This window comes from Vicugna pacos, chromosome 11 (assembly GCF_048564905.1).
Source record: "Vicugna pacos chromosome 11, VicPac4, whole genome shotgun sequence".
In the NCBI taxonomy this organism is placed as follows: domain Eukaryota; kingdom Metazoa; phylum Chordata; class Mammalia; order Artiodactyla; family Camelidae; genus Vicugna; species Vicugna pacos.
In genome coordinates this window covers 18974195-19002158 of record NC_132997.1, presented here as the reverse complement: position 1 = coordinate 19002158, position 27964 = coordinate 18974195, and the positions used below count along the sequence as shown (strand labels likewise).

At 39.1% G+C, this 27964-nt stretch overlaps 2 pseudogenes; both read left to right on the top strand.

Annotated features, from left to right (window-relative positions):
• LOC140699180 (cyclic AMP-dependent transcription factor ATF-5 pseudogene) overlaps positions 1–1571 on the top strand; it is a 33484-nt pseudogene extending 31913 nt beyond the window's left edge.
• Positions 1572–8351: 6780 nt separating this feature from the next.
• On the top strand, positions 8352–10085 carry LOC140699881 (cyclin-dependent kinase 16 pseudogene; annotated as a pseudogene).
• Positions 10086–27964: the final 17879 nt, after the last annotated feature.

Below are 27964 nucleotides of genomic sequence, written 5' to 3'. Positions count from 1 at the left end.
CCTTACTTATAAATATTTTAGTGTGTATTTATTTCCTAAAACCAAGGAGACTTTGTAATGGATTCAACTGTGTTTCCCCCAAGTCCTTATGTTGAATCCCTAACCCTCAGCGTGACTGCATTTGATAACACAGCCATTAAGAAGGCGATTAAGATTAAAGGAGGTCATAAAAGTGGGACCCGAATCCAAAAGGACTGACACCTTATAAGAGGAGGAAGAGAGAGAGGGAGCTTCCATGCTCACTGAGGAAAGGCCTTCTTGGGGGCACAATAAGAAGGTGAATGTCTGCAAAATAGGAAGAGAAGTGTAACGAGAAATCACCCTTGCTGGCAAATTAATCTTGCACTTCTGGCCTCTAGAACAGTGAGAAATTAAATTTCTGTTGCTTATATCTGTCCCCAGTCCCCAGGGCTGCCTCGTTCCCCAGCCTCAGATGAAGGTCTCTCCTCCTGCTACCACGACACCGCCTCCGCCTGCACAGCCCCGGCCATGGCTCTGCCGCTGCGGCCCCTCTGCGCCCCAGGCCAGTCTCCACGCTTGCGTGCCTGTGCTCGCGGATCCTGCCTTCTTTCTTCACCTGAGGCCGCCGCTGCCTCTCCTTTCTGCAGCCATGGAGTCCTCCACTTTTGCCTTGGTGCCTGTTTTCGCCCAGCTGAGCAGCTTCCAGAATCTCCTCCTAGCTGTTGGCGCAGCCTCCTTCATTGCCATCCATGCCCAGCACCCGCACCACATCCATGTTACTCCTGGCGACCCTGGGGCTGGACCTGCACAGGACCCTGGTCCCAGCTAGCGGGCTGGGCTGGCTCATAGACTATGGGAACCCCCCGGCCCCTGCCCCACTGGGCCCCTATGAGGTCCTTGGGGGAGCCCTGGAGGGCGGGCTTCCGGGTGGGGGAGATTCCCTGGTAGATGATGGCTTCTCTGACTGGATGATCGAGCTGGCCTACTTCACAGCCCTTTTCCCTTTGGAGCCCCCTTGCCCTCAGGTGCCCTCCCCACATCTTCCCAGATCTGGAAGCTAAGCTTCCCTCCTATAAAGGAACTTGAGCAGATGGAAGACTTCTTCCTTGATGCTTCCTCCTCCCACCATCATCCCCAAGTCCGAAACCGCTGCTGCCACCGCCACCAGCACCAGCACCTTTCCTCCCCCGCCCCTCCCCCTTCTCATCTTTGACCTCCCCCAGCCCCCTGCCCTGGCTACCCTTGACTTGCTAGCCATCTACTGTTGCAGGGAGGGTGGGCCAGGGGACTCTGGGTTGGCAACCCGGCCCCCATCCCAGCAACCCCTTTGTCCACGTCCACCCTCTCGCCCAGCCCCCTACCCCAATCCTGCCACCACCCACAGGGACCACGAGCAAAAGGAGAGGGACCAGAACACATCAGCGGCTCTGAGGTGCCTGCCGAGGAAGCGCCCAGAGGGCGAGGCCCTGGAGGGCTGGTGCCAGGGGCTGCAGGCGCGGAACCGGGAGCTGAGGGAGACGGCTGACTAGGCGGAGTGGGAAATCCAGTATATCAAGGGGCTGCTCATCTAAGTGCACAAGGCTTGAAGCAAGGGGACCCGGAACAGCTAGCCAGGCAGGGGCTTTGTGCGGTAGGGGGCGCTGGTCTTCAGTTCTGGCTCCCTTGTCTTTCTGGGGCTGAGGTGGGAGGATCCATCCCGCTGTCATCCCCCTGCATCCAGCTTCCTGTCAAACCCCTCCCTCCCTCCTCCCACCCCCCCTTTCTCTCTCCCCTTTGATCCTTGTCTCCTCTCCTGTCCATTCTGAATTGGCTCCCCTCTCTCCCCAGAATCAAGGCATGTTTGGCCTCAGTCAACATGTACATCCTTATGAACAGCTGAGGAACAGAGCCCTACAGGGAACCTGGGGAGCAGGGGAGAGCTTGGAAACTTAGTCTCCCAAACAGGAAATGAGGCCAGGAAGCTCTGCAGAATGACGATGCATACGAGGACAGGGGAACCATCTGGGGACTAAGCCAAGAAAAGTTTTAAGAATGGTGCCCAAAGAATGTAAGCCAAACAAGCCAGGTGACCTTGGGGAACTACATTTGGGGGATGGAACCAAAAGGTGGCCAAGTTCGCAGAGCAGGTGGATATACAGGCAGATGGGGAGGTGGGCGGGGTGGAGAACAGCCTAATTGGTGACTGGGTGTTCATTTTAGCTCTGGGAGGAAGTCAGGGTTTTGTGAAGGTGTTGGAGGAGGGGCCGCATCAAGGTGAGGGAGGGGCAGGGACTGACCCTTTCTGGGGAATTGTGAGTGGAAATAAAATGAAGTATTTCCTCTGAAAAAAAAATTCTATTCTTTAAGGCACTCAATTTGTAATTTTTTGACAGTAAATTATGACAGTACCAGGAGACAAACACACTCCCCTATTACAGCACAACCATTAACATCAAGACATTATTAGTATTCATACAATACCACCACCTAATCCAGGCCCATTCAGATTTTCTGATTTCCCAGCCTTGTTCTTTATAGCAAAAACAAAACAAATAAACAAAGCAAATAAAACAAACAAAAATGAGCTTCTCTTTTCACCCTTCTGCTTCCATTCCAGGATCCAATTCAGGATCATATATTGATCTATTTGTCGTATGTTTTTAGTTACCTTTAATTTGGAATGATTTCCCTAATATTTAATTATCTTTTGTGATCTTAACATTTTTAGAGTTCTGGTCATTCATCTCATATAATTTCCTTTGATTTAGGTTTGTTTTATATTTTTGTATAATCAGATTAAGCATATGCATTTTTGGCCAGAATACTGGAGAAGTCAACCTGTGGTCTTTTCAGTGCAACATAACAAAAGACCCATGATATTCATGTGTCTCTGACTGATGATGTTAACTTTTGTCACTTGGCTAAGATAATGTCAGTGAGGTTATTCCACTTTAAAGTTAGTTAATAAGTATTTTTATTTATTAACTGATATGTGTAAGTACTTTATCAATTAAAAAGTAATTAATCATTGTTTTCTGGGGCAAAACTTTGACACTGTGTATAAACCCTGTTTCTTCAAGCATTTATCCATTAATTTTAGCATCTCCTGATGATCTTTCCTGAATCAATTAATATAAATACTGATTTTCTAATCTATGATAGAAAATCTAAGCAAACAAATGGAGGATATAAAAAAATCAAATAGAAATTATAGAACTGAAAAATACACTAACCAAAATTAAAAAGTCACCAGAGAGGCCAACAATCAATATTGAGAATTACTATCACAGGGAAAATAATAATGGAACTTGAAGACAGAACAGAACAGTGAAAATAACCCAAACCGAAAAACAAAGAGAAAATAGACTGAAAGAAGTTAATAGTATCACACGGACTCACCTATAGAAAAATAACAACAACAACAAAAAATTAACATTTGTATCAGCAGAGTCCCAAAAGGAGAAGAGAAAAATGTGGGACTGAAATAGTTTTCAAATAAATAATAGCTAAAAACATCCCACATTGGCAAAAAACATAAATTTACAGGTACAAGGAGCTGTGTGAACCCCAAACAGAAATGCATTATCAAGTCACACCAGAAATAAGCTTCTGAGAACTACAGATAAAGGAAAACTCTCAAAAGTAATAAAAGAGAAAAGGTGAACTAATTACAAGGAGGAAAAGTAGCTATCTCAATTGAAACCACAGAACCCAGAAGGGAGTGGCACACTTTTATTAAAGCAATGAAAGAAAAAAAAATATTACTCCAGATTTCTGCATCCAGCAAAGCTATCCTTCCAGAATAAAGGTGAAATCAAGACATTCTCAGATGAATGAACACTAAGAAATTTTGTTGCCAGTAGACCTGCTCTTAAAAATTCCCAAAAGAAGTTCTTCAGGCAGAAGGGAAGTGACACCAGAAGGAAACTTGAAATATCAGGAGTGAAGAAGGAATCATAAAAGGAGTAAATATGGAATGCAACACAACTAATATTACATTTCTTCTGATACTGGGACTTAAGAAGCATCACACCTTCTGCTTTCACTCTCTTAGATCTTGAGGCCTCCAAGTTTTGCAGAAGTTTGCACTAGCTTACTAGAAGAGGAGAGGCCTCCTTGGGGCACACACGGTGATGGCGTCAACTTCTAGATATGTGAGTAGGTTGTTCTGGGTGTTTCATTTCCAGTTAAGCCACAGAAGTGACCCTAGGCAAGATCAGGAAGAAAATCACCAAGATTTCAAAACCACAGAATAGAGAAGTAATTAATCTTTGTTGTTTTAAGCCTGTTTCAAATAATTGTTAAGAAAATAAAGATAAGCCAGAGATTTCATGAGAATATTTCCAAAACACATATCTGATATAGAACTTATATCCAAAACATATCAAGAACACTGATAATTCAGTAAGAAACCACTCAGCCCAGTAAAGAGATGGGGGATATTTTTCTGTCAACACTTCAACATAGAAAATAAATGAATGTCAAAATATATATGAAAAGGTGGGTAAAGTCATTAGTCATGGAAATTAATTGCTACTTAGTAATAAAATGAAATCAACTACTGACATATACAATAACACACAGGAATCTCAAAAAGTGCAGAGTTAAACAAGCTAGACACAAAGAGTATGTATTACATAATTCCAGTTATATAAAATTTGAAAACAGACAAGATTAATATATGATAATGAAAACCAGAACAGCGGTTTTTCTCTCTGGGTGCAAGGCAGAAACTGGGAAAAGAGAGAAGCAAACAGTTTTTGTTGTAGAAATGCTGTGTGTCTTAATTAAGGTGGTGGTTACATAGGTGTATACATTTGTCAAACCCGTCAAACTTTAAACTTACCAACTGTGTTTTTTTATTAAAGGTAAATCACAGCCCCCAAAAAAGAGAAATGGAAAAAATAAATGATAAAATAAGCTGAAAATATTAATATAAATTATGAGCAAATACATAATTTTTCTCAAAATATAAAGTACTTACAAAAGCTGAAATCAAAGTTTGTTATTTATAAAGATAATCTTCTAAAACAAAGCATTATTCAGTCAGTCCCTGAACAATATGTATTTTAACTGCATGAGTCCACTTATTCAGGGATTTCTTTCAGTATTAAATACTACATTACCAAATGACCTGAGGTTGCTTGAGTCTACCAAAGGGGGACCACATATGTGGAGGAACCAGGTATATGGAGGGCCAACTCTGAGTTACACACAGACTTTTGGCTGCAAGGAGGATTAGTGCCCCTAACTCCTGCATTATTCAAGGGTCAATTATAATCAACTTTTGAGTTGTGAGCATATGTTTGTGAAAAAAAATTACCCATTGTAAAACTCTTCCTGCTACTCTAATGGGAGGAACAGTGCACAGTGCATAGATACTTACAAGATAACTACAGGCATTTCTCCCTGACTCTAATGTTCAAATAACTTTATCTCTTGTTTGATAACAGTGAGGAAACTTCCAGAAAATACTGAGTGTTTTCCAGGGGTTGGTGTTTCTATTGATAGTGAATTGTAGTGTATTTATTTATATATGTGTGTGTGTGTATATATATATATACACACACACACTTTTATATACTGTATTTTCATGATGTTTAGATGGAAACACCAACGTAGGATCGCTGGGGTCAATTTCAGTACTGTCATGAACATATATTCCACTTGCTCAATATCTCTCTGAAGAAAGATTTTTTCTTACAATAGAAGTTTTGTTTAGCCAGTCACCATTTCCTTATTTCTCTTGATGATTTCAGTGATATCAAAGAATGCTTTGGTAAGAAGGACCGACTTTGTTCAATTATAAATTATGGCACAGCATATAATTCTGTGTCCATCACAAGACATAATGATTCAGATTTATGATTATCTTATAATATTGAAATAATTGTATTATGTTAAGGAAACCTATTTGGCTGAATCAAAATTTATGTGATGTTAAGGACTGTAAAAAGCCAGCCAAGAAGTCTCAGCAGATTACTGAAATCATACATGGAGAGGAGGATAATACCGTATCTGTGAATTCTGGTCATTAAAAATGTGTTTGCCTAGTGCTTCCAGGGCCACTGAAGGAGAAAAAACCCTGGAGGAACAATGAGTGGGTTATTATTAGAAAAATGCCCCCTTGGAATAATTGCCAAAGTGTTCACAGTAGCTGGGGAGAACACTCTGCAGGCCACCAGATGGAGAAGGCAGAGATGAAAGACACTTTGGGTGCTGTCAGCCCTTCACACCCACCATTTATACTTTGCTTTCCCTTCCTGCACTTCGCACAGCCACTCAGGGTGCTAGTGACAAGAATTATTTCAAGCATGGAATAACCAATTCAATAAGTCCTCACAATTTGACAAGCAACCCACATGCAGACCACACCCTTCCCCTTCATTCTACCAGTACCAGGCCATTATTAACTCCCTATTTACAATGGTTCCCAAATTTTGCGTACATCAGTATCACCTAGGCGGCTTGTTAAAACACAGATTGTGGGACTGCACCTGAAGAGTTTCTGATTCTATAGGTGGGACTCAAGAATTTGCCTTTATAACAAGTTACTAGGTGCTGTATTGCTACTGGTATAGGGACCACACTTCGAGAACCAATGTAATATTTCATTCCTTTGACATCATTCCAGTTCTCTTCTGGGAAGAGTATGTCAATCTTTCAAGAAGATTAGCAGTGAGGGAAAAGAAGCTGAGGAAATAATAGGCTGTTTTACATCCAGAAATGAAGTGGAATATAATTAAATAAATCTAGCAGGAAGTAGGCTCAATAGAAGGGCTTGTTAGATTTGAGACATTTGTAGGAAGTGGAGATAGAAATTCTGAAGAGGCAGAAGAGAGAGGAAAGAGGAAGTTTATTTACATTTCCCTACTTTGTGTGTAGCTGTCTCTGAGGGCCACGAGCAGAAATACCTAGTGGAAACGGTGATGGAACATTTTCAGAGAATTTCCCAGGGCTTCTACATAGGGAACTTGTCATCCTTGAACACCACGTGTAAGGAGCTGCACACAGAAATTCTCTGTCTACTTCAGCTTAAGATAAAAAGTAATAAATTTATTTTCTAGCTTGCCAGTCACTCGTGATAAACTAACAGGTAATTAATTTGTTAGCGAGTACTTCTTTCCATTATTTACTTCAACTTGAAAATGTTTTCTGTGAAACATGCCAATGGGAAATCATACAATATTGCTTTGTAATCTTGTTGATGTTCTAATTAACCAACGCAGGACAGTAGTTACCAGGCATTTCCCCCAAATCTCAGTGAGCCTGCCCTTTGAACTTGGAGTGAGGCTAGGCAAAGCAGTTACAAAATAAAAGGAATTAATGTCATTTAATAACACAGTGACTGAGTATTAGGCATTGAATGGCGAAGAAGGAAAATGAGTCAAGACCAGAAGTATTCAGAAACTAGAAGGCCAAGATTGGGTGCAGGTAATATGCAGAAATAAAAAGTAAATAAATAATTGTGGGAGTCAGTTCCAGGTAAGCAGGCAAAAACATGTTCCACCCTGTCTGTACCACTGAGTGCAGCCCTGAGACAGAATGCACAGAGCAGCTGTTAGAGGACTCTGCAAACTGAGTAACAGCAGGAGAATTGGAAAGAAGACCAGAATTTAAAGTACCAGCAAATCTCTGGTAAAGTTACCCTGTTTTCTATCCTCTGGTCCTGTCACCTCTTGGTCACAAAAGTAAGCAGCACAGAATAACTAAGGCCCTGTGCTTCTGAATACAGAACCTGAAAGAAGTACTCCAGGGACATGAAGTGTACTGGGGAGGTTACGATGAGGGGAGACCTCATGAAAGAAATCTCAGTAAATTTTTAAATAATCTTAGAAAAATCCCAAACGTTGTGTGCATGGCTGGACCTGATACGAATCAGTATAATAATAAAGACTTGTAAAACCTGATTATCAGAAAGACTTCTGGTCAGACCCAGCTGGCCGTTGGACGTGCACTTGTGGGAGAGATCTGAATAGTTCTGCAAAAGCGTTGAAATTGAATTGACATTCAACCCAGAGCCAAAGAAGACGGGCTGAAACCTGTGGCCTGAATTTAACCAGGTAAATTTCTTGCCAAAACAAACATACCAACTTTATTCAAAGGATTAAAAAAAAAAAAAAACCTCCGTGTATGAAAGCATGATATAGCAGTCCAAAATTCCTCAGCATATGAAGAACAGGAGACTCTCAATTCTTACGGGAAAAGACGATTAAGAAACATCAACGTTGACATGACAAAGTTAATAGAATTACCTGAAAAAGATTTTAAAATAGAAAGTTATTTAAAATATTCTAACGAGATATTGCAAGCACTCCTAAAATTAATAGATAGGTTGGAGGATTCAGAAATGAGGTATAAAGAAGCATCAGAAGGGGGTCCACCGCATCTCCGCCAGCTGTCGGCACTGAACCGCGCGCCGCCGGGAGCTCTCAGACTCGAGCCGGCGCCCAGGAGCCCGGGGCCGCCGCCCATAGCGGCCGAGCGCAGGGGCGGCTGAGCGGGACGCCGCCGCCTCCTCCTCCTCAGAGGGCGGCAGCCCGGGCCCGGCAGCCACGCCTAAGACCCCTGGGACGGGCGCCTGCGGCGAACAGGAGGGGAAGGAGGTCGCGCAGCCTCAGCCCGACCTGCCGACCCCGCGGCGCTGAGGTGGCTCGCGCGCCCCCGCCGGGCGCCGCGGATCCGCTGAAGAAGATCAAAAGGCGGCTGTCAGTGACACTCCGGGGCGGCCGAGGTGTAGACAAGACCAGTGGTGCCCCTGAACAGACAGGCCTGGGTGAGAGCGGCGGCGGCGGTGACCGGGGAGAGGCCCCCACACGTGCTGCCCCTGGGGAGCCCCGCTCTGGACGCGGCCCGCCCAGCTCCGCACCAGAGGCTGTACACGGGGACTGGAAGGTGGGGTCGCCGGGGAGAGGGGGTAGGCTTCCGCCGCGCCCTCGCGTGAGGTGCAGGCACCAGGGAGGGTGCGCATGCGCAACCCCACCCCCACTCCCGTGCAAGATCTCCACGGAAGATGTCAACAAGTGCCCATCACTAGCAGCCCCCATCCGGCTGCCCGATGGCTCCCTTGAGAAGTTGACTCCAATATCCCCGTCTTTGACAAGCCCCTCGGCTGCCGCCTCCGCCCTGTCAGCCTGCCTGAGATCGACTTTGGGAAACTGGAGACTTACATCAAGTTGGACAAGCTGGGAGAGGGTACATATGCCACCGTCTGCAAAGGCAAAAGCAAGCTCACAGACAACCTTGTGGCGCCCAGGGAGATCAGACTGAACACGAAGAGGGGGCGCCCTGCACCGCCATCTGGGAAGCGTCCCTGCTCAAGGACCTCAAACACGCCAGCATCATCCCACTACACGACATTATCCTCAGAGAAGTCGCTCACCCTTGTCTTTGAGTACCTGGACAAGGACCTGACGCAGTACCTGGATGGCTGTGGCAACGTCATCAACATGCACAGTGCGAAACTCTTCCTGTTCCAGCTGCTCCGCGGCCTGGTCTGCTGCCACCGGCAGTAGGTGCTACACCGAGACGTCAAGCCCCAGAACCTGCTCATCAAGGAGAGAGGAGAGCTCAAGCTGGCCGTCTTCGGCCTGGCCCAGGCCGAGTCTGTTCCAATGAGGACCTACTCCAATTAGGTTGTAACGCTGTGTACCGGCCCCCAACATCCTGCTCGGGTCCACGGACTACTCCTCTCAGATTGGCATGTCGGGTGTGGGCTGCATCTTCTATGAGATGGCCACGGGCCGGCCCCTCTTCCCGGGCTCCACGGTGGAGGAACAGCTGCACTTCATCTTCCGCGTCTTGGGAACCCAACTGAGGGGACGTGGCCAGACATCCTGTTCAGTGAAGAGTTCAAGACTTACTGCTATCCCCAGTCCCCTTGTCCTTGCTGTAGACTTGACAGCGGCGGGGCTGACCTCCTCACCAAGCTGCTGCAGCTTGAAGTTCGCAATTGGTTCTCCGCAGAGGATGCCATGAAACTTCTGTTCTTCCTCAGTCTGTGGAACCGCATCCACAAACCTCCTGAAACTACTTCCATGTTTGCACGAGAGGAGATCCAGCTACAAAATGAGGCCAGGCTTCGGTCTTCATCAATGCCTGACTAAGGCAGGCCAGCTTTCCAGGTGGTGGACACCGAGTTCTAATCCACAGACTGAGGCCCCAGCAGGCAGCAGCTGGAGGGATGCCACACCCCTCACAGGGAAGCCCCCAGCTGCATCCTTCCTGCTTGCTGCCTGCCTACCTGCCTGACGCATGCTCACCTTCCCACGTGTCCCCTGCTGCCTGTGCGAACACCTGACCATTGGCCTGTCAGCCCATCCATTGGCCTGTCTGCTGGGTGCTAACAAAGCTCTCATCACTCCTTAAAAAAAAATCAAAAGGAAATATTTGAACTGAAAAATAAAATAACTGAAGTATAAAACTCACTAAATAAGCTCAAAAGCATAAAGTGCATAACAGATGAAATTGTCAGTGGAACTGAAAAATAGATCAATAGAAATTATTTAACCTGGAAAAAGATATTTAAGACAAATTAACAGAGCCAGAGGAACCGGTGAGAAAATAGCAAAAGGCATAACATTCTTGCCACCAGAGTCCCAGAAAGACAGCAGAACAAGTTCAGTACTGAAAAAATATATTTCAACAAATAACATCTCTAAAATTCATTCGTGTGGCAAACCACATAAACCTATAGATTCAGGAAGCTGAACAAACCCTAAACAGGATAAACTCAAAGAAATTCCATGCTTAGACAAATCATAGTCAAATTGTTGAAACTAAAGTCAAAGAAAAATATTGAAATCAATCAGAAAAAATGGCACATTACCTGTAGGAGAACACTTTGAATGACTAACCAGAAACTACAGAAGGAAGTGCAGATATTTTTCAATTGCTGAAAAAACAGAGCTTGAAAATCTATGTTTAGTAAGAAAGACCTCAGGCAACAAGGTGAAATTAAAGTGTTCTCAGATGAAGGAAAACTGAGAGAATTTGTTGCCAGCAGACTTGCTGTAAAGGAACTGCTAAAGGGAAGTTCTTCAGATAGAAGGGAAATGATATCAGAAGATAATAGTATCTTAGGGATAGTAAGCAAGAGAAATGGTTAATTGTCATGGTACATATAATAGACTAATCTCTTAAATTCTTTAAAATACATTTGATGGTTGAAAGCAGAAAAAATAATAATAGCACTATCTGTAGGTTTTTTAATGTGTACAGATGTAATATATAATACAACCACAATATAAAGGGGTTAAAGAGATTCATATGGTTGTAAGACAAAATTCCACTTAAGGAGAAAAGTATTCATTTCAATGTGACTGTTAAAAAAATATGTAAACAGTAATTTTCAGAGAAACCATGAAAAACTATTTATACAAAGACATACTAAAAAACACACTTAGTCAATGAAGTTGAATAATAAAAGTATTCAGATAACTCAAATGAAGGCAGGACTTGGGGAAACAAAGGAAAAACAGAGGAAAAACACATAATAGAATGGTAGATCTAAATCCAAACATATCAATAATTACATTAATTTTAAATGACCTAAACTCATCATTTAAAAGACAGACTCTCACAATAAATATGGTAAGATTCTACTTATAAGAGTTATCTAGAGCAGCCAAACTCTTAGAAAAAGGATGTAGAATGGTGGTTGTCAGCAGATGAAAGTTACCTTCCTAATGGATATAGAATTTGAATTTTGTAGGATGAAAAATTTCTAGAGATCTGTTACATGACAATGTGCATTTAGTTAACACTTTTGTACTGTACACTTAAAATGATTAAGAGGATAAACTTTATGTATTTATAACACAATAAAACATACTGTAATTGTCAGAATAAAACAAACATCCAACAAATAAATAAAACATAGTCAAACTATATGTGGTTTATAAGAAACCAATGTCAAATATAATATCATTGGTTATAAGTAAAAGAATGATAAATGATATAGCGTACAAACACTAATCAAAATAATACTGAAGTGACTATATTAATACAAAGAAGTATACTTCAAAGGAATGAAAATTACCAAGAATAAGAACATTACATAATAAACTTAATCAATTTACCAAGAAAGTATAGATTCCTAAATGTACATATACCTAACAAAAGAGTTTCAAAATGCACAGAACAAAGAGGGCAGAGTTAAGGAGAAATAAACAAACCTACAAATATGATTAGAGACTTCAATTCCCCTCTATTAGTACTGGATTCAACTAGGAAAAAGAAAGTCAGCAGGTACGTGGAAGAACTGAACATCACCATTAACTAAAAAGGTAAAATTTACAATTTCAGAATGCTTTACTGAACAATAGAAGAATATACATTATATATGTTGTATTCAGAATATACAAAGAACTTTTAACATTCAACAATAAGATCATAATCTGATTAAATATGAACAAGAGATCAAAAGAGACCACTACTGAAGATTTTCAGACAGTAAATAAGCATATAAAAAGATGTTCAACACCATTTGTTATTAGGAGAATGAAAATTAACAGAGCAACGTGTTATCTCTACACAGCTTTCTAAAAGGTTAAACCATAAACTGACAGTACCAGTTGCTGGTGAGGATGCAGAGTAACAGGAACTCTCATGCAATCCTGCTGGGAATGGAAAATAGTAGAGCCACTTTGGAAGACAATTTAGCAGTATTTTGCAAAGTTCATAGTATTACCATATAATCCAGGAGCTACACTCATAGGGATTTAATTATTTCAAAGCTATATCCATATAAAATTCAACACATAAATGTTTAGAACAGCTTTACTCAATACTACCAAAAACTAAAAGCAACCAGGATGTCCCTGAGTACATGAATGGGTAAGCAAACAGTGGTACATCCGTACAATGGAATATTACTGAATAAGAGAATGAGCCATCAAGACACAAAAATATACAAATAAATCTTAAATGAATATCACTAAGTTAAAGAAACCTATCAGAAAAGGCTACATATTGTACTATTCTAGTTATATAGCATTCTGAATAAAGCAAAACTATATATATTATAAACAGATCAGTGGTTGCAAGGAGTTCAGGGGACAAGAGGAAAGGATCAGTTTCCTAGGTGAAGCTTAGAGGATTTTTTAGCTTGGTGAAACCATCTGTATATTTTAAAAACAGGTACATGTTATATGTGTGACAAAACTCACAGAACTTCACAGCATAAAAAATAAATATTGATGTATAAAAGTTAAAAATAGCTAGGAGATCAGCGTACCCCAGAATAGAATATAGAATGTGACTAAATAATCTAATTATATTCAAAGTTATGCAAAACATCCCTGAAGGGAAAAAGACCTAAGAAACTTTGATATGAGTGGAATCTGTTAGATTAACCCAACACAATTAACAAAATGGCAATAAGAATATATGTATTGATAATTACATTAAATATAAAGGGATTAACTGCTCTGACCAAAAGATACAGACTGACTGGATACAAAAAGAAGACCCATATGTATGCTGTCTACAAGAGACCCACTTCAGACCTAGAGGCACATGCAACCTGAAAGTTGGGGATGGGGATGGGGAAAAAAAACTCCATACAAACAGAAACCAAAAGAAAGCTGGAGTAGCAATACTTCTATCTAACAGTATTGATCTTAAAATAAAGACTGTTATGAGAGTCACAAAAGGATTCTACATAATACTCAAGGTACCAATCCAAGAAGATATAACAACTGTAAATATATATGTACCCAACAAATGAGCACCTCAATATATAAGGGAATTTTTAACAAACATAATAGGAGAAATCAACAATAACACAATAATTGTGAGGAACCTTAACACCTACTTACATCAATGGACATCCAGACAGAAAGCCAATAAGGAAATACAGACCCCAAATGACACATTAGACCAGATGGACTTAATTAATATCTAAGAGCATTCTAACTGAAAGCAACAGAATACACATTCTTCTTAAATGTACATGAAGTAAACTCCAGAATCAATCACATATTGGATCACAAAGCAGCCTTAGTAAATTTAAGAAACTTGAAGTCATACCAAGCATCTTTTCTTACCACAGGCTATAAGGTCAGAAATCAACTACAAGAAAAGAAAAAAAAGACTGCAAAAACTGCAAATACGTGGAGGCTAAACAAAATGCCACTACACAATCAATGACTCACTGAAGAAATCAAAGAGAAAATTGGAAAATACTTTGAGATCAATGAAAATGAAAACTCAACAGTCCACAAGTTTTGAGATGCAGCAAAGGCAGCTCTAAGAGGCAAGATTATAGCAATACAAGTCTATCTCAGGAAACAAGAAAAATCTCAATTAAACAACCTAAACTTAAATGTAAAGCAGCTAGAGAAAAAGGAGCAAAGAAAACCCAAAGTTAGCAGAAGAAAAGAAATCATAAAATTCAGAGCAGAAATGAATGAAATAAAGAAAAAAAACAAACAGAAAAAAAATCAGTGAAACTAAAAGTGGGTTCTTTGAAAAGATGAATAAAATTGATAAACCTTTAGTTAGACTCATCAAGAAAAAAGGGAGAGGGCCCAAATTAATAAAATAAAAAAGGAGAAATCACAATCAATATCACAGAAATACAAGGGCTCATAAGAGGCTACTATGATCAACTATATGCCAACAAAAAGGACAACCTAGAAGAAATGGACAATTTCTTAGAAAGGTACCATTTGCCAAGGCTGAATCAGAAAGAAATAGAAAATATAAGTAGACCAATTACCAGTACTGAATTAAGTCAGTAATTTTAAAGTATCCACAAGCAAACGTCCAGGACTAGTTGGCTTCACAAGGTGAATTCTACCATACATTTACTGAAGAGTTAACATCTATTTTTCTGAAACCATTTCAAAAAATTGAAGACGAAGGAACAATTCCAAATTCATTCTATGAGGCCACACTCACCCTGATACCAAAACAAGACAGATATCAAAAAACAAGAAAATCACAGGCCAATATAACTGACGAGTATTGATGCAAAAATCCTCAACAAAAAACTAGCAAATGGACTCCAACAATGCACTAAAAGGATCATACGCCATGATCAAGTGAGATTTATCCCTGGGATACAAAGATTTTTCAATGTGAATACACCACATTAACAAACTGAAGAGTAACAGCTATATGATCATCTCAATAGATGCAGGAAAAGCTTTTGATAAAAGTCAAATCCATTTATGATAAAAAAAAACTATCCAGAAATGGGATGCAGATGAAACATACCTCAACATAATAAAGGCCATGTATGACAAACACACAGCTAACATCATACTTAATGATGAAAAGCTGAAAGCATTTCCTGTAACATCAGAAACAGGACAAGGATGCCACTCTCACCATTATATTCAATATAGTTTTGGAAGCCCTAGCCACAGCAATCAGAGCAGAAAAAGGGAATCCAAATCAGTAAAGAAGAAGTAAAAGTGTCATTGTTTGTGGATGACATGGTACTATACATGGACAACCCTAAAGAAGCAACCAGAAAACTACTAGAGCTTATCAATGAATCTGGTAATGTTGCAGGATACAAAATTAATATACAGAAATCAGTGGCATTTCTATCCACTAATAAGCAAATAGCAGAAAAAGAAATTATTTAAGAGAACTCTGGAACAATATGAAGCTTACTAATATTCTCATTATAGGGGTACCAGAAAGAGAAGAGAGAGAGAAAGAACTTGAGATATTTTTTGAAGAGATACTAAACCCAAAGAGGAACACACCAAGGCACATAGTCAGCAAGCTGACAAAAATTAAGGATAAGGAGAAAGTATTAAAATTAACCAGAGAAAAGCAACAAATCACATACAAGGGAACACCCATAAGGCCATCAGCTGATTTTTTGGCCGAAACTCTACAGGCCAGGAGAGAGTGGCAAGATATAGTAAAGTGATGAAAGAGAAAAACCTACAACCAAGAATACTCTGCCCAGCAAGGCTCTCATTCAGATTTGATGGCAAATTCAAAAGCTTCACAGATAAGCAAAAGCTAAAAGAATTCAGCACCACCAAACCACCAAACCACCAAACAAGCTTTACCACAAATGTTAAAGAAACTTCTCTAGTAATCAAACTATAAGAAAAGAACAAAAAGAAGAAACAGGGGGAAAAAAGACCTTCAAAAGATTACTTTGGCAGTTTAGAGTCTCTTATAGTTTCATATACATTTTGGAATTGTTGCTCGAGTTCTGTGAAAAATATTGTGAGTACTTTGACAGGGGTTGCATTGAATCTGTAGATTGTTTGGGGTAGTACAGCCATCTTGATAATGTTGATTCTTCCAATCCAGGAGCATAAGATATCTTGCCATTTCTTTGTATCATCTTCAATTTCCTTTGTCAATGTTTTATAATTTTCAAAGTATAGGCAACCTCCTTGGTTAAGTTTATTTCTAGGTACTTTTGATGCAATGGAAATGTTTATGCCAGTTATAAAATTCTGGTTTTTGAAGTGGAAAAAAAGTGAATGAAGGGCTGCAAATGGCGAAATACCCTTCTTTCTTATGGGTGAGTTTTATTCCATTACATATACATGCTGCATCTTCCTTATCCATTCATCTATTGATGTGCATTTATAACGCTTCCATACCTTGGTACTTATATCTGGCAATTATAAAAATAATGTTGCTGTCGATAGCAGGTGTATTTATCTTTTTCAATTAATTTTTATTTTGTTGTTGGCTTTCTTCCTTTGATAACAATGTAAGTTTAAATAGCTAAAGCTCTAAAACTTCTTAGAAACAATGAAAAATACATATATGTAAATTTTAAAACAATGTACAGTATATTGGGTATATGTATTTACATGCAATACATTGTATATGTGCAGTCAAATTGTAGCAATACTACCTAATAATACTGAAAAATGGGAAAAAAGAAATTAAGGACATAATACCATTTACCATTCCATCAAAACATATAAAATACCTAGGACTAAACCAAACCAAGTAGACAAAGCACTTGTATTCTTAAAACTATAAGACACTGAGGAAAGAATTTGAAGACACATAAGTGATGGAAAGATATAGCATGTTCTTGGATTGGAAAAATCAATATTGTTAAAATGGCCATAATACCCAAAGCAATATACAGATTCAATGCAATCCCTATCAACTTATGAATGACATTTTTCACAAAGTTGAAGAAAAAAATTGTTATAAATTGTATGGAAACACAAAAATCCTCAAATAGCCAAAACAGTCTTAAAAGAGGAGAATGGAGCTGGACGAATCACCCTCCTTGGCTTCAGGCTATAATACAAAGCTACAGAAATCAAAACAGTATGTTACTGGCACAAAAACAGACACCTAGATCAATGAAACAGAATATAAAGTCCAGAAATAAACCCTTGCACTGACAGTCAATTAATCTATGACATAGGGGGCAACAATATACAATGGAGAAAAGACAGTCTCTTCAAAAGTGGTACTGGGAAAACTGGGCAGCTACCTGTAAAAGACTGAAATTAGAACATCTCTTCACCATGTGCAAAAATAAACTGAAAATGGATTACAGACCTGAATGTAACACCATATACTATAACATTTCTAGAGGAAAACATAGGCAGAATACTCTTTGACATAAATCACAGCAATATTTTTTATGACCAGCTCCTAGACTAATGGAAATAAAAGCAAAAAATAAATAAATGAGATCTAATTAGACTTAAAATCTTTTGTACAGCTAAGGATACCATAAATAAAATGAAAAGACAACCTACAGAATGGAAGAAAATAAATTGCAAATGATGTGACTGACAAGGGACTAATTTCCAAAACATACAACCAACACATACAGCTTAATATAAAAAAATAAGCAATCCCATCAAAAAATGGACAGAGGACCTAAGAAATCATTTCTCCAAAGAAGACATCCAGATGGCCAACAGTCCCATGAAAAGATGTTCAATATCACTAATTGTTAGAGAAATGCAAATCAAAACTACGATGAGATATCACCTCACATCAGTCAGAATGACCACCTTTAAAAATTCCACCAGTGATAAATGCTGGAGAGGATGTGGAGAAAAAAGGAGCCCTCTTATACTGTTGGTGGGAATGTAAATTGGTGCAGCCATTATGGAGGACAGTATTGGGGGTAGTCCAAAAACTATTAATAGACTTGCCATATGATCAAGCAATCCCACTCACAGACATACATCTGGAGAAAAACATATGTTGAAAAGATGCAAGCACCCTCAGTGTTCACAGCAGCACTATTTACAGTAGCCAACCCAAATACCCATTGACAGATGACTGGATAAAGAAGATCTGGTATGTATTTATACATATATACATACATACATACATACACACAATGGAATACTACTCAGCCATAATAAAGAATAAGATAACGCCATGTGTAGCAGCATGGCTGGAGCTGGAGAACATCATTCTAAGTAAAGTATGCCAGAAACAGAAAGAAAAATGCCATATGATATCACTTATATGTGGAATATTAAAGGACCCAAATGAACTCATCTACAAAACAGAAACAGACTCACAGACATAGAGAACAAATTTATGGTTATCAGAGGATAAAGCTTTTGGAAAGGGATATATTGGGAATTCAAAATTTGCCCCTCTTGGGGAGTGATGGAAATGTTAGCTATCTTGACTGTGGTAGTGGTTTCATTGATGTTTGCCTCTACCAAAATTCATCAAATTGTACATCTGAAATATGTGTAGTTTCCTCTACAGGAATCATGCCACAATAAAGGTGTTAAAACAACTACAGATGTGTATCTTTCATGAATATAAATACAAAAACTTCAATAAAATATTAGCAAGTTAAATCCAAGACTATATTAAGACTATTAAACCAGGGTTTATCTAAGAAATTCACAGACAGTTCAATTTTGAAAACCAGTAAACATAATGCACAATATTAGCAGACAAAAGAAAAGCCACATCGTAACACCAATTGATGCAGAACAAGGGTATGATAGAACTCGACATCCATTCATGATGAACATTTCTTAGTAATCTTCCTCAACCTGGAAAAAAGGGTATTTTAAAATACTTTCACTTGACATATTTAATGGTGAAAGGCTGAGTATATTTTCATTGAGTTCAACAAATCAAGGATGTCTTCTCTCACCAACCTTATTCAATATCATACTATAAGGAGCCACCAGTATTAATAATGTTAGAAAGATAAATGAAAGGCACACAGATTGTAAAGGGAAAAATAAAACTATGCCTATGAGCAGATGACATGATGTAATTATACAAAACCCGAGGAACCTACACTACTGAAAGCTTCCTAGAACTGATAAGTTCAACAAGCCACAGGGTACAAGTTCAACACACAAAAATCACTCATATTTCTACATACTAGCAACATGTATTTGGAAGCAGATTTTTTTTAAAATGCCATTTACATTATTTTAAATTATCAAATACCCAGGAATAAATACAACATAAAATGTGCAGGGTTTGTTTGTTGAAAATCACAAATTGATGAAGACAGAAAAGAAGACCTAAATAAATACTGTGTCCATGGATTGGAAGAATCAATACTGTAAAGGTGTCAATTCTTAAAATTTAATTCAATTTGAATAAAAACCTCAGCAAGATTTATACTAGATATAGACTGATTCTACAATGCAAAATATTATAATGCAAAGGTTTAGAACACTTTAAACAATTTTGAAAAAGGAAAATAAAATTGGACATACTACTTGATTATAAGAATTACTAAAAAACCAGAGCAATAAAGACATCATGGTATTGGTAAAGATATAGACATACATCAATGGAACAGAATAGTGAGTCCAGAGATGGACTCATTCAAATATGGTCTATCGATTTTGTGAAAAGCTGCAAAGACAGTTCAATGCAGAAATGATAAACTTTCCACAAATGGAACTGAGGCAACTGGGTATCCATATGAAAAAGAAAAAAAAAACCTTAAACCTAATTCAAATCAGTCAAAATGGATTATTGATCGAAATGTAAATGAAAAGCTATAAATCTTTTAGAGGAAAACCAAGGAGAAATTCTTAAATTCTTAGGGTTAGGCAGAGAGATCTTAGATATACAATATTTATCGATTGACTCCAATTCCTCCTTGATTGAGGGTTACTTCCTGGACATGGGGCGTGGTGGGGTGGTGATGTGTTAAATCATTCACAGACTTCTCCTGACATTGGGATGAGCAAGTTCCTAGAATGCCAGAGAAAGACTTTGGGTAGAGAAGGAAAGAGATACACATGCTTGAGGTGGGAAACATATATGGGAAAGATCTGCCACAGCTGAGTGCAAACCCAGAATTGGGATGCGAATTTCCTACAGGAAAGAGGTAAAGGCAAAGTGGTAAGGGATGCAGCCAAACAGGTGGGCCTGTCATTGTCCAGCAGTATTTCCTTCTGTGACTCTAGCGGCTCTCAAGGCCAGAGCCATGGAGTCTATGATCTACTGAGGATGACTCTATATAACAATACTGTCAGAACCTTTGGAATGCTCTTGCATCTGAGAGGTGAGGAGGGGTGTTGCTGAGATTACTCACTGGAGGGAAGACATCACACGCATGTTGTCCTCTCCCTGTTTTATTGTTGTCTGCACTAAGTAAGAGTAGAGTAGACCTTGGCACAGTACCCAGTGACATTTAAAGCAGGCATAGCCTTTGATTGAGCAATCGCACCTGGGAGATGCTTCCTACAGAACGTAAGGCCCAGTACATAGGAATCTATGTGCAAAGATTTGTGTCCCAGGCACAGCATCCACACTAGTAAATTGTTGATTCCTGAGGCCATTGTGTGGATGAAAGCTAATATATAAGAAATTCATTTTGCCAATTAGTTATCAATATTAAAACACATGGCAATGTGGAAACACTAAGATTTCCAAAAGAGGACTTCAGATTGACTACCCTGATTCCTCACACGTCATCCTCTGCACTTGGTGTTTGTTACAGCCCAGCACTCAGCAGGAGGAGCAAGGGAAACAGCAGAGACAGATGTGACAGTCAAGGGGAGGGGCCTGTGCTTCCTCAGCCCAGAATGGAGTCACCCTGGAGGGCTACCTCCTGGAACTCTGGCTCAGTAATTTTCTGATATTGCTCCTGTGTATTAATTACTCCCAGAAAGTCTGTGGTAAAAACAAAAAGAAGGTTCTGGAACTTGGAGATGGAGACCGAGCCCTGGAAACATCCTCAGGGATCCTGGGCTTTGGCCATTACCCACCTGTCTCTACGGGCTTTTTATCTCATGGAAGCAGGTCTCTCAGTGAGTGCTTCTAGGGAGCTTGAAGGATCAGGAACAAGTTTTCAGGAAACACTTCTGGCCATAGATTATTCTAGGAGCCTTTGTTAACTTCCCATAGTAGGTCAGAGACAGATGGGCTCCAAGGGAATTATGATAACTAAGAGGAAAATCTGCAGGCTGAGTGAGGGTGTGCCTGGGGAAGTGGAGGCCCCAGAGGGACTGTCCACTCGAGGAATTATATGCCTTTGTGCTAATGATGCCCTGGGTTAGTGAGCAGGCTTTTGCAAGAGGCTGGTCTGCAGACTTAGAGTACATGTTGTTGATTAATTGGGGATCTTTTGAGTTTATAGGGCCTTCTTCCTCAACTCTCATATAACATGTATTCGTCTTACTCCATCTCCCATCTCTCTCCACCACTTCTCTGGCTATTAGGATAACATGGCCCTTTGAAAAACTGGAAGACAGAGAAAATGCTATGAAGTTAGTGAGATGAGATGAGATAAAATGAACTGAGCTGGAGTGAATTTTATGAGACCCTGTGTCTGTACAGAGAGGCAGAGAGACACAGTGGGTATGGAGTAGGACAACTGAGGACAACTTTCTATCACTTTTTGCATTTGTGTCACTGTGTTCACTGGCTTTGCCTCTGAAGTCTGTCTCATGTGAAGTGGCTTGAAACCACAGAGGAGCCTAGCACATGTTTGTTCCCTTTACCTTTGAAATAAAGGCTATGATTTTAAAAGCTGATATGCTGGGCTTTATCATCTGGCTAACATTTTCAAATAAAAGTATTATTATTTAACAGAACAGAAAAAACAGGTTTGAAATAAACTCTAAATATGTAATAAATTAACATGTAGTAAATATAGCTTTACAAACAAGTGTTGTTATTTAAAGTGTTTACAAAAATACCTACTCAGCTCACAATAGATTATAAAATAAATTCTACTTGAATTAAAAAGTTAAATATGTACAATAAAATCCCAGAAAACTATGATGACTAACTCATCTTTTAATGGTAAATAACTTGAATACAAAAAAGAAGAAGAAGAAGGAAGTGAAGGAGAGGAAGAAATAGTGAGATAATAGATTTAACTATGTAAAATGTTAAACTTCCGTATATCAAAAACTATTGGGAGTATATGAGAGAAAAAATAATATTATTAATATGTCAAATAGATCATCCACATCAACAAGTAAAATATAAGCACTGAAAGAAATATGGTCAAAGATAGGACTAGATAAGGACGAAAGTAGAATTTCAATCAAAAATACACATGATAAATCCAATTCATTCTAAATCATTTAAAAGAGCAAGATCCAGATGTTGCCTATACAATGGCAAATCCCTGATGTGCACTAGTATCCAGTACTGATGAGGGTGCAGAAAAATGGGCCCTATAATGCACTGCTTTGAATTTGGGGGCAAAAATGACCCCATGGGGGAGCCTGCCACTGGAGAAATAGAGAAGAACTGTGGGGCAGATTGCTTCTAAGAGGAAGCAGAAAGAGAGGAACTGGGACATACCTGCTCAGCTTTTCCTTCAAAACTCACCAATAACATAGGTCATCCCCAGCCCACACCTCTGTGGGAGAGCAGTGAATGAGGTTGAAAGAAAGAAATGTGTTACAACTACAGGAGACTGCATAGAAAGAAGCATCAGGAATTGGGAAGAAATCCCTCATTTTAACAACAAGCATATTTGTTTCAATTGCATAACTACTTGTATTAAATTTCTATTGCTGACTGACTTCTGTTTTGCAATAGACAAGGTCAAGAAAACGAGGATACAAGCCACAGATTGGGAGAAAATATTTGTAAAAGACACATCTGATAAAGGACTGTTATCCAAAATATACAAAGAACTCTTAAAATCCTAAAATACAAAAACAAACAACACAATTTTTAAAATGGGCCAAAGACCTGAACAGATAACTCACTAAAGAAAATGAACAGATGACAAATAAACACATGAAAAGATGCTCCACATAATAAGTCATCATGAAAATGCAAATTAAAACATCAGTTAGAGACACTACACAGCTATTAAAATGGCCAAAATCTGTAACACTGACAATATTAAATACTAACAAAGATGATGCAGAATAACAGGAAATCTCATCCATTTCTGGTGGGAGTGTAAAATGCTGTAGCCACTTTGAAAGATAGTCTGACAATTTCTTATAAAACTAAACACTCTTATCCAATCCAGAAATTGTATTTACCCAAAGAATTTGAAAACTTATTTCTACACAAAAACTTACACGCAGACATTTAAAGCAGCTTTATTCATAACTGCCAAAACTTGGAAGCAACCAAGATGTCTTCTAATAGGTGAATAAATAATAAATCATGGTATATCCAGACAGTGGAATATTATTCAACACTAAACAAATGGGGATGTCAAGCCATGGAAGGACCTTAAATGCATATTACTAAGTGAAAAAAGCCAACCTAAAAAGGCTACTTACCCCACAATTCCAACTATATGACATTTTGGAAAAGGCAAAACTATGGAGACAGTAAAAATACCAGTGGGCTCCAGGGCTCGGCAGAGGGGAGAGATGACTAGGTGGAGAACAGAGGATTTTTAGGACATTGAAAATACTCTGTATGACATATTTAACTATACATTTGTGCAAAGCCATAGAATATATAGCACCAAGTGTAAATGGTAATGTGAACTATGAACTTTGAGTGATTTTAATGTTTCAGTGCAGGTTCATCAACAGTAACAATTGTACCAGCCTGGTGGAGAATACTGATAACAGAATATGTTTTGCATCTATGGGGGTATATGGGCAGTATCTGTACATTCTCCTCATTTTCCCTGTGTGGACCTAAAACTGTTCTAAAGACATGAATTCATAATTTTAAAAATAAAATTAGAAAATATAACAAAGCCAAGGTTAAATATTTTATAGGTTAATAAAACTGTATGTTTCTAGAAACATTGATAGATTGCTAGAAACAAAGATAGATGCAAAATAGATTGCAAAGAAAGACTGATATCAGAGACCGCAGCCCACGGTCAAGCACAGAAGCACCGCCATGATCTGGAAGTGGTAGTGGGGAGATTTACTCCCCTGGACAGCAGCCCTATCAGAGCCAATGGGTAAACACCTCTCCTGGCGGCTCTCACACACATAACTGGAAGAGACACTCTATATGTTCCTCTGAAGGTTCCCGTGGGATCAAGTTTTTGTTGCCCTCAGTCTTTACTCCTTCCATCATTTTGTCTTAAGTCTGATTTGGCCGGGATAACAAACAGCCATAGGCTGGGCGGCTTATATGACAAACATTTATTTCTCACAGCTCTGGAGGCTGGGAAGACCAAAATCAAGGCACTGAAAGATTTTGTGTTTGGTGAGGACCCACTTCCTGCTTCATAGATAATCATCTTCTCTTGTGCCCTCACGTGGTGGAAAGGACCAGAGAGACAACATGGGTCTCTTTAAAGAGGGCCCTGGTCCCACTCATGAGAGTTCTGCCCTATGACATAATCATCTCCCAGGGGACCTAACTGCAAATAGTATCACATTGGATATTTGGCTTTAGAGTATGAATTTCGGGGGGACACAAAGATTCATTCCATAGCAGATCTCCCAGAGGCCTCCTTTCCACTATCTGGGATTTTTTCCAGCAAATTACCTGTATACGTGTTCTTACTCAATCTCTGCTTTTGACAATACCCCAAGTGAAATTAAGTTTAATCTTCCTTTTTAATTCCAGGAGAGAATTTCCCTTCCACTACTCTGCAGTATTTGCTAACAACATGAATGACTTGAATGCAGATTCTTTCGCAGACCCTCCAGATAATAGCCTGGACTGGATGACAGCTTGAATTTGGTCTTGTGAGACCCTAAGCAGTAAATCTTGTTGAGCCCATGCTGACTTCTGATCAGTAGAATTGTATTGTTTTAAGCCACTAAATTTGTGGTACCTGCTTTTCTCAATGATTTTGAGTCAAGGAACTGGTTGAGAGATACAACTTGTTCTTAATATCCTGCCACAGTTCATGTCCTCAGAACCTCAGAATGTGAGAAAGGATGCAACAAACTCTCCCCCAGAGCCCTCAAAGCAAGAACATGGCCATGTGCACATCCTAATTTCAGATTTCTAGCCTTCAGAAATGTGAAAAAATAAATTTCTGTTGTTGAAAGTCACCTAGTTGATGGTACTTTACTACAGCAACCCTAGGAAACTAATAGAGAACCTGTGTTTTCCTGCCTTTTTAAGGTGAACTTTATTTTATTTTTTAATTGAAATATAGTTGATTTGCAATATTATATTAAAGTGTACAGCATAGTGATCCAATATTTTACATATTATATCCATTAAGAATTATTACAAAATAATGAATATATTTCCATGTGGTGATCAATATAACCTTGTTATTTATGTATTTTATACATAGTAATCAGTATCTCTTTATCTCATATTCCAACCTTGCCTCACCTGCCTTCCTTCACCCCAGTGGTGACCACTAGTGTATTCTTCATGTATCTGAGTCCGTTTCTGTTTTGTTATATGTATTCATTTGGTTTTTAGATGCCACACGTATGTGATAACATAGGGCATTTGTGTTTCTCTGTCTGACTTACCTCCCTAAGCGTAACACTCCCTAGGTCCGTTCATGTTGCTGCAAACGGCAGAACTGCATTGCTGTTACGGCTTATCCACACAGTCACGAGTAGAGGGGTGTTTGTAGAGCTTCTGTGTCTTGGCTCCCATAAGTAATGCTGCTATAAACATGGAGGTGCAAGTGTCTTCTGGAATTAGCTGTTTTGTTTTCTTTGGACACATACCCAGGAGTGGAATTGCTGCACCACCATGTATTACTTCTACTTTCAGTTTTTTGAGGAAACTCCATGCTGTTTTCCACAGTTGCTGCACCAGTTTACATTTCTTCTAAGAGTGTATACGTTCCCTTTTCTTCACGTCTTCACCAGCATTCATTTTTTATTTTTGATGATAGCCATTCTGACAGATGATTGATGCTCTGTGATGCTGAGAATCTTTTCATGTGCCTGTTGGCCATCTGCATTTCTTCCTTGGAAAAAGTATATTCAAATCTTTTGCTCATTTTTTTAAGTTGGTTTTTTTTTTTTTATGTTGGGTTTTATGAGCTGTTTATATATGTTAGATATTAACCCCTTAACAGTCAAATTGTTTGTATATTTTCTCTCATTCAATAGGTTGTCTCTTTTGTTTTGTTAACATTTTTCTTTACTGTGCAAAAACTTTTAAGTTTGATTAGATCCCATTTGTTTATTTTGCTTTTATTTATTTTGCCTTAGGAGACAGATCCAAAAAATTATTGCTCCAAATTTATTACAGAGTATGTGCTGCATATGTTTTCTTTTAGGAATTTTATTATTTCAGTTCTTACATTTAGGACTTTAATCCATTTTGAGTTTGTTTTTTGTACATGGTGTGGGGGCAGTGGCCTAATCTCAGTCCTTTATATGCCCCCTTCCCGTTTGCCCAGCACTACTTATTGAAGAAACTATCTTTTCTCCATTGTACATTCTTGCTTCCTTTGTTGTAAATTAATTGATCATCACTGCCTGGATTTATTTCTGTTTCATTGATTTGTGTCTGTTTTTGTGCCATTACCATGTTCTTTTGATTACTGTAGCTTTGTATTATAGTCTGAAGTCGGGGAGAATGATAGCCCCAGCTTTGCACTTTCTGTTTTTCAAAAGTGCTTTGGCAATTTGTGACCTTTTATGGTTCTGTATACATTTTAGAATTATTTGTTCTAGTTATGTGAAAAATATCATGGGTGTTTTAATAGAGATTACATTCAAACTGTAGATTGCTTTGGGTAGAATGGATATTTTAACAATACTAATTCATCCATTTCAAGAACATAGGATATCTTTCCATTTCTCTGTTATCATTTTCAAATTCCTTCATCAATATTTTATAGTTTTGAGAGCATAGGTCTTTCACTTCTCTAGTTTATTCTTATGTATTTTATTATTTTTCATGCAACTGTAATCAGACATTTTCCTTAATTTCTCTTCCTGAGAGCTCATTATTAGTGTATAGAAAAGCAACAGATTTCTGTATATTAATCTTGTACCCTGAAAACTTTACTGAATTTGTTTATTAGTTCTGATATTTTGATAGATACTTTAGGGCTTTCTCTATATATTTTGATGTCATTTGAAAATAAGGACAGTTTTACTTCTTCCCTTTCAATTTCTATGTGTTTTCCTTTTCTTGTCTGATTGCTGTGGCTAGGACTTCCAGTACTATGTACGATGCAGGAGGTGAAGTTCACAGGAAAGAGCAGCTGCAACATGGCTTTTTCATTCCCAGAGGGATGACATTTATCAGAGTCTGGGTATATGATAATACGGCTCACAGATATCTTCTGGGTGCACCTGGTGTGCTGGTACAGCTGGGGGTTTCCTAACAAAACCTGGTATTTCTCCAGGATGTGAGATTTTCTTGAGGAGGAAAGGCACATTGTCACCATCATGTCTGAGTGTGAGCTAGTTCTCTTTCCCTGAATCCTCATCTAACTGCCCACATCCCTCTGGACCCCTCTAACCCACATGATGCCAGGCAGCTTTTGCCTCCCCATTTTTAATGGTCAGGAGCCCTTCTTTCTTGAGGCTAATTGATACTCTACTTACAACCTCAGCATATGGCTTCTCCATCACACCCTAGAATTGGAGGAGCATTTAATCTTAGGGCTGGATGGGGGGTAGGGGGGTCATCAAATGAAGGCCTTGTGCTTGTATGCAGGAGGAGTTCTGGTTCACTCTCAGCTCTGACTTCACCCTTCCCAGGGCTCCCTACATTC